Raw genomic sequence first — 8,547 nt, forward strand, 5'->3', positions numbered from 1 at the left:
CCCAAAGGTGCAGACCACGAACGCACCTCAAAAACAAAAACCCCACAAAAATAACCCAAAACTTAAAAGCGTAAAAGAGGGGTTGGGGGAGGGCACACAGTGCAAATAGTCCGGGTAGCCATTTGATTACCTGTTCAGGAGTCTTATGGCTTGGGGGTAAAAACTGTTGAGAAGCCTTTTTGCCCTAGTCTTGGCACTCCGGTACCACTTGCCATGCGGTAGTAGAGAGAACAGTCTATGACTGGGGTGGCTGGGGTCTTTGACAATTTTTAGGGCCTTCCTCTGACACCGCCTGGTGTAGAGGTCATGGATGGCAGGCAGCTTAGCCCCAGTGATGTACTGGGCCGTACGCACTACCCTCTGTAGTGCCTTGCGGTCGGAGCCCGAGCAATTGCCATACCAGGCAGTGATGCAACCAGTCAGGATGCTCTCGATGTTGCAGCTGTAGAACCTTTTGAGGATCTCAGGACCCATGACATACACTTAGTATTACTTTCTTAGCTACACTAGACATATCTCCCTGGAATAGTACATAATTTATGAGGCAGCATACAATACATTTTTGGACTCACCATTGAGCAGTGCTCACTTGAATAGGATTTTGGCACGGCGGTCCTTCCTGTGGTCAAATCTGTCATGAAAAGTCTGGCATTCAAATAAAATCAAATCAAACTTTATTAGTCACATGCGCTGAATACAACATGTAGACCTTACCGTGAAATGCTTACTTACAAGCCCTTAACCAACAGTGCAGTTCAGTCTACTTACAAGCCCTTAACCAACAGTGCAGTTCAGTCTACTTACAAGCCCTTAACCAACAGTGCAGTTCAGTCTACTTACAAGCCCTTAACCAACAGTGCAGTTCAGTCTACTTACAAGCCCTTAACCAACAGTGCAGTTCAAGAAGAGTTAAGAAAATATTTACCAAATAGACTAATTATAATAAAAAGTAACACAATAAGAATAACAATAACGAGGCTATATATAGGGGGTACCGGTACCGAGTCAATGTGCAGGGGTACAGGTTAGTTCAGGTCATTTGTACATGTAGGTAGGGGTGAAGTGACTATGCATAGATAATAAACAATGAGTAGCAGCAGTGTACAAAGGTAGGGGGATCAATGAAAATAGTCCGGTGGCGATTTTATTAATTGTGAAGCAGTCTTATGGCGTGGGGGTAGAAGCTGTTGAGGAGCATTTTGGTCCTAGACTTGGCCCTCCGGTACCGCTTGCCCTGCGGTAGCAGAGAAAACAGTCTATAACTTGGGTGACTGGAGTCTCTGCCAATTTCATGGCCTTTCCTCTGACACCGCTTATTATATAGGTCCTGGATGGCAGGAAGCTTGGCTCCAGTGATGTACTGGGCCGTACGCATAACCCTCTATAGCACCTTACGGTCAGATGCCAAGCAGTTGCCATACCAGGCAGTGATGCAACCGGTCAGGAAGCTCTCGATGGTGCAGCTGTAGAATCTTTTGAGGATCTGAGGACCCATGCCAAATCTTTTCAGTCTCCCGAGGGGGAAAAGGTTTTGTCGTGCCCTCTTTACGACTGTCTTGGTATGTTTGGACCATGATAGTTCGTTGGTGATGTGGACACCAAGGACCTTGAAACTCTCGACCCGCTCCACTACTGGGGGCCTGTTCGGCCCGCCTGTTCGGCCCACTTTTTCCTGTAGTCCACAATCAGCTCCTTTGTCTTGCTCACATTGAGGGAGAGGATGTTGTCCTGGCACCACACTGCCAGTTCTCTGATTTATGGTGCTTTCAAGACAACTGGGAAATTGAAAAAAACAAAGTTGGATCATGATGTCAGTGATCTCCAGGTCGGAGCTCTAGAAAGAGGCTTGGAATTCAAAGTTGGATGACCGTTCAAAACGTATTTTCCCAGTATGAGCTTGTTTTTTTCCGAGTTCTCAGTTGTCTTGAACTCACTGAAGTCTGAGATTTCCCAGTTCCGAGTTTCCAGTTGTTTTGAACGCAGGGGAGTCATGCTCGATTGACAGCATGGCCAATGTATTCTAGCTTTTCTGTCCCAAAGTGTTGCATGTGAATGTTTATGCTTTTAAACTTGGAAAAGAGACCCTTAAACCCAGACTTGGACCACACACCCACTCCACTGAATAGCAAGCAGGCTATTGATTGCTTTGCAACGCTGTGTAATGTTTATGTCCAATGGCCGATAAGCACCGATACGTTTTATCTATAATTTCTCTTCATATGACAAGAAAAGGATTTGCCAGTAGCTTGTCGACATGATTTATGAAGACTGCTTGTCTAGCTTGCTAGCTATAGTTTTTAAGGTATGACGTTAACATGATCAGTCCAATCAAAGCTACGGTAGATATAACGTGATTTGACGTCATTTTATCTGTGGCCAATGACCTTGAGCCTTGGATTGGCACTTCTAACGTAAATCTATGGCAGCACCCAAGGGGGCTTGAACTTTCTAGCTCTCCCTGTAGATTTTGCAGTGATGTTGTGTCCCCATGAGTGGCAGAACACTGAGCCAATCATGGCGCAGCTAGAGATTACCTTACACTCTGTATTTTCTGCCGGCTGCCCCTCCACCTGCATTTTGGAGCTGCCTTACTCAAGAAAGCAAAAAAGAGACCATGTTTGTATGTGGCTTTATTAACTCAATTATACAATTTGGAACATTGTTTCCAAACTGATATGTGACACGTATTAATGCCAAAATAACATGCAAAACAGGCAACCACAAATGTTTTTTTTATTTTATTTGTTAAACAGGTTGGGCTCTGCCCTGAATGATGCAATTTCAACAGTTTTTTTTGTCAAGTTAACTAATTATTGTATTTTGTAGAATTTATATAACAACATTACAAACTTGTTTAGCATTATCTAGTCAAATTGTTGCATGATTCCGCTATTTTCATCCGTTTGCATCAGTTTCAATTGAGGACCTTTATTTTGAAGGCGAGCCGCCGATTACACTATTGTTGCTCACCACACATAGGTGGACAAATCGAAGGAGAAATGGCGAAGAGGTGGCTACCCTTTTCGCTCCTGTTTCTAGTTCTCTCCCTGTACTGTGCTGCGTCGGCTGATAACAGCGGCCTAAAGAAAATGAAGATGCAATTTGCAACAGGGCCACTTCTTAAATTCCAAATCTGGTAAGTTAAGCGAGGACAACAATACACTTTGAGTAGACATCTTGTCGTTGTTGTTCAGCTAGCATCAGCTACTTGCCCGTATGACGTTAGCTGTGCACAGCTAGTTAAATCCTGTTAGCTAATTCTGCTCAGGAAATTGGGTGGGTGCAGTCAAAGAATCCTGACAGTTTCCACGGAACACCGTATTTTGGTTAGCTAGCAACATCCAAATGTTTATGTAGCTAAATTACAACCGTGTTTTGTCTGTTGTTAATGAATCTGTATTTGCGAGGTTGAAAAAAACAAACATACTATTCTAGCTACTTCCGCTGTCAAATAGCTAATTTTGCGATTTGCGTCCCCATGTGGCCACTACCGGTTGGATTAATATCTACCATGTCAAGATAATGGGATTAACTAAGACCAAGGGATGTGTTTGGAATGTGAAATGCCTTTTAAGTATTTTAATAATGGATTTGGACAGTAGATGAACCGTGTGCCATACAGCAATGGAAGGTCACCTCATGCTTTGCAGGCAGCATACAATGCATGGAAGTCACAACTGATCAAAGATAACCTTGGAGTCTTTGATGTTTAGCGTTGTTTGGCTGTGGCCAAGTGTATATAACCTTGCCTTTAAAGATTGTTTTTTTTCTTCAGCGTGTGTCACTGTCTGTTCCCCTCTGGCCCTGTTTGTCTATCTCTCTTTCCTTCTCTCACCCAGCATCTCCTGAGGGTACAAGCGGGTGTTTGAGGAGTACATGCAGGTCTTGTACCAGCGTTACCCAGACATCCGCATTGAGGGGGAGAACTACCTTCCTCTACCCCTCTACCGGTAAATTACACTGTGTGCCACCATACTGTGTAAACACTTGAAGCGTGTTGCAATCTATTCTCCCTTTGTGGTTGTTATCACCAAGTTGCCCTTCTTTGGACTCAGAGGTTTTTGCTTTTTCGGACACTTGTAACTGCCATTTCCTGCCATCTAAAGCAAAAAATGGTCTTGTATGATAACGGATAAAGTAAAAAAATAAATAAATATGTGTATAAAAAAAATGATATAGTGGTGCAGCCTGTCCACAAGGTGAAGCAGCGCCCCTTGTACGTTCTTTGGGTAGAACCCTTGATATGCGTATGCTCTACCGTCTCTCTGGAAGTTGACGTTATCATCTTCTTGTTTGCTGTCCTCAGCCACGTTGCTTCCTTCCTGTCCATGTTCAAGCTGGCACTGATCGGACTGATCATTATCGGCAAGGACCCCTTCGCCCTCTGCGGTATGCAAGCCCCAGGCATCTGGGTCTGGAGTCAGGAGAATAAGGTGAGACTCTCTCTTATGTTTAAAATTTGACAACACTTGGTGTTAGCATCACAGGCATACCTGCTCTAATGGAAATTAAAGGGTAGAGGCTACCCATGGGCGCCTGCGTCATAGTAGTAATGGCCCTCCCCCTATGACCAACTTTCCAAGCCTCTCTTTCGGTCAGTTTCTACCGGAGAAGACTCAAACCACTTTGTAAAGACTGTTGACATCTAGTGGAAGCCTTAAGAAGTGCTCAATGAATCCTAACTCACGGTGTGTTTCATAGGCAAAGTGTTGAAGGTGATTCCACAAATCAGATTTCCACTTCCTGTTAGGATCTGTCTCAGGGTTTTGACTGCCATATGAGTTCTGTTATACTCAGACACCATTCAAACAGTTTTAGAAAGTTTAGAGTGTTTTCTATCCAAATCTACTAATTATATGCATATCCTAGCTTCTGAGTTTGAGTAGGAGGCTGTTTAAAATGGGCACGTATTTTTTTTCAAAATTCGCTGTAGCGCCCCCTATCCTTAAGGTGCTGTAAGAAGTTATGTAAGCACGAATACGGCAGCATTTCTCTCTGTTCCTCTGCTATAACACGTTGGTGTGTTTCCCTGGGCTGGGTACACAGACAGAAGGGCTACGGAATTTTGTGCCCTTGTCCTTGGCAGAACCAATGTGCATATTGACCAATGAAACATTTTAACTTGATGTTCAACTTTCGCTCGTAATTGATTGATGGTGATATTGAATTTCTCTTTCTTTCTCTTTCAGATTTATGCCTGCATGATGGTATTCTTTTTCAGCAACATGATTGAAAACCAGTGTATGTCAACAGGAGCTTTTGAAATCACATTAAACGGTAAGGCTCACTTTGCCTTTGCATAAGTATGCACAGATCCTTTACGGACCCTGCATAGACGTCATTGTAAAATACCACACAGAGAAGTGTTGAGAGCTGATGTGTTTGTACCTCCCTGGGCAGATGTGCCGGTGTGGTCCAAGCTGGAGTCGGGTCACCTGCCCTCCATGCAGCAGCTGGTCCAGATCCTGGAGAACGAGATGAAGATGAACATACCCATGGACCACCGTTCCTAACCCTGCCTTTACGCCCCCCTCGGATGGAGCCAAAGACCCCTCCACGTACGCAACCCTCGCCCCCCCCCCCCATCTTCTATCCACCGCAATTTGCACAGTGGAAAGAACCACCATCGCACACACACCCAATACCTCAGATAAATGTATTGTGTGGTATGGGGTTTGTTTTATATTGTATTCACATGACCATAGTTGTCAAATTAGATTACTCAACCTACTCAGCTCATTTTTTTGACAGAACTTCAAGGACTTTTATTTATTTATGCGCTTGATGTTTTGGATGCACTTGATGTACTCACTTTTCTGTCTCCCTTTCTTTTCCTCTGCAGGTTTGCGGTGGGTTTCTCAATGGACTGTGAGGTGATGTTTATGAAGGTCTGCGCTGAAGGCAGGAAGACTGCTAGCTCAGACTGGATGTCCCCATCGCTTCTCACCACGTCCCTACGAGATGCCCCTCCCCTAATGCTGGACTGGGATCCACGGCAACCGTGATGGCCATTTTCTCTACTATTACTACTGCAGATCATTCATCCTGGTGTAATAAACGTTCAGCTTTGGCTCTTGCGCTCACAAGGATCAATTCAAGCTCAACAATGTTGATTTTCATGTGGATGGTCAGATTAATATCGAGGTCTTTAGTTAGCGCCACAGAACCTATATGTTTTTATTTTCACCCATTATGTGTAGTTTAACCATTTGTTAGGCTTAATTTAACTTAGTTACGTGTAGAACATCTTACATAGTCTGATCATGAGCATTTGAATAACGTTTAACATTTTGTTTCTGAATTCTGGTAATTTTTTTATCTTTGCATAGCTGGAAGTGGAGCTAAGACGATGAATAAATGTCTAATGGTGAAAGAGCTGTGTGAGCGCTGTCTGTTTGCTAGGACAAGATGTACTGATTTGTTGTTGGTATGAGAACAAGTAAATCATTTTCTAAAGTGACTCGGCGAATGAGGGCAAGACATTCACACCAGCCATATACCAAAGGTTAGGTACATGTAGAATCCAGGAGGGTACTATTTTTGTATGAAACAGGCCTACAGTTTCATCGTAAATTTAAAAGACCTATGTAAATACAGTTAAAGAACACAGGAGACCACATTCTAAGCAGATGTAAAATGTATTGATTTTGAATTTGCACGGTAAGTAGAGACCATCTGGCTTCTCATTAACCACCCAGATAAGGTTTACATGGTAAGTAGATCACCAGGTTAAGACATTTGGTTAAATCCTTATCTAGTCAAATCCTTATCGAGTCAAGCTTCTACGAATTTCTAGCACATCCTTGTGTAAAGGGCCCTGCAAATTAGGCAGAGACGTGAAGTAAATTCCTAGAAACTCATGGAAAGCAAAACTTAATGGATCTCTTTAATAAGAGACTTCTGTTAGAGATAGCATTCCACAACTGAAGCTACTGTAGTGTTAAGTTAGAAACAGTGTAAATAGTCAAAAGCAAATAACTAGGTGTGTTGCATGGAAAGTTGTCCCCTACTGTAATTCTTAGCACCAGATGCAATCTACCACTATTGTAATGCCACTTAATGAGAGTAAATTGCTGCCCAAAGAACATCACAATCATACCCGTATAAAATGCTATCTAGACTCGTATAGAGAAGCAGTCTACAGGAGCATATCTCCCAACTAGGTTCAACGATTAAGGGATTTAGAGTTTATTTGGACTGGAGCAGTGCAGGTTGAGTCTCTTAAAAATGTGATTTTCCTGTGTTTTATATATATTTCCACACATTGAGGTTGGAATAATACTGTGAAATTGCGAAAATTATGATCATGCCCTTTTAGTGTGTAAGAGTTGTTTGAAAAGACTGCCTGAAATTTCTTCCTGTTTTGGTGGGTAGGAGTTTTGGCCTGCCTGGTGATATCACCAGGTGGTAAATTAGTTAAGTCCCATGTGGCTCAGATGGTAGAGCATGGCACTTGAAACGCCAGGGTTGTGGGTTTGATTCCCACGGGGGACCAATAGCAACAAATATGAAAATGTATGTTCTCACTACTGTAAGTCGCTCTGGATAAGAGAGTCTCCTGAATGACAAATGTAAATTAGTTAATATTTCATCATCAAATTTTATTGGTCACATACACATGGTTAGCAGATGTTAATGCGAGTGTAGCGAAATGCTTGTGCTTCTAGTTCCAACCATGCAGTAATATCTAACAATTAATCTGAACAATTTCACAACTACCTTATACACACAAGTGTAAAGGAATGGTCTGATGGCCTTGCGATAGAAGCCGTTTTTCAGTTTCTCGGTCCCAGCTTTGATGGACCTGTACTGACCTCACCTTCTGGATGATAGTGGGGTGAACAGGCAGTGGCTCGACTGGTTGTTGTCCTTGATGATCTTTTTTTTGTTGGCCTTCCTGTGACATCAGGTGGTGTAGGTGTCCTGGAGGGCAGGTAGTTTGCCCCCGGTGATGCGTTGTACAGACCTCACTACCCTCTGGAGAGCCTTGCGGTTGTGGGCGGAGCAGTTGCCGTACCAGGCGGTGATACAGCCCGACAGGATGCTCTCGATTGTGCATCTGTAAAAGTTTGTGAGTGTTTTTGGTGACAAGCCAAATTTCTTCAGCCTCCTGAGGTTGAAGAGGCACTGTTGGACCATTTCAGTTTGTCCGTGATGTGTACGCTGAGGAACTTAAAACTTTACACCTTCTCCAGTACTGTCCCGTCGATGTGGATAGGGGGTGCTCCCACTGCAGTTTCCTGAAGTCCACGATCATCTCCTTTGTTTTGTTGACGTTGAGTGTGAGGTTATTTTCCTGACACCACACTCCGAGGGCCCCCACCTCCTCCCTGTAGGCCGTCTCGTCGTTGTTGGTAATCAAGCCTACCACTGTAATGTCGTCTGCAAACTTGATGATTGAGTTGGAGGCATGCATGGCCACGCAGTCATGGGTGAACAGGGAGTACAGGAGAGGGCTGAGAACACACCCTTGTGGGGCCCCAGTGTTGAGGATCAGCGGGGTGGAGATGTTGTTTCCTACCCTCACCAACTGGGTGCGGCCCATCA

At 43.7% G+C, this 8,547-nt stretch overlaps 1 pseudogene across 1 annotated transcript; it reads left to right on the forward strand.

Moving 5' to 3' along the window:
• The first annotated feature begins 2,850 nt into the window (after positions 1–2,850).
• LOC106568928 (thioredoxin reductase-like selenoprotein T1a) lies at positions 2,851–6,373 on the forward strand (annotated as a pseudogene). Its single transcript, XR_001320419.2, has 6 exons — positions 2,851–3,136; positions 3,840–3,950; positions 4,307–4,433; positions 5,190–5,277; positions 5,401–5,558; positions 5,843–6,373. The product of XR_001320419.2 is annotated as a thioredoxin reductase-like selenoprotein T1a (transcript).
• Positions 6,374–8,547: the final 2,174 nt, after the last annotated feature.

Source organism: Salmo salar, chromosome ssa14, assembly GCF_905237065.1.
Source record: "Salmo salar chromosome ssa14, Ssal_v3.1, whole genome shotgun sequence".
In the NCBI taxonomy this organism is placed as follows: domain Eukaryota; kingdom Metazoa; phylum Chordata; class Actinopteri; order Salmoniformes; family Salmonidae; genus Salmo; species Salmo salar.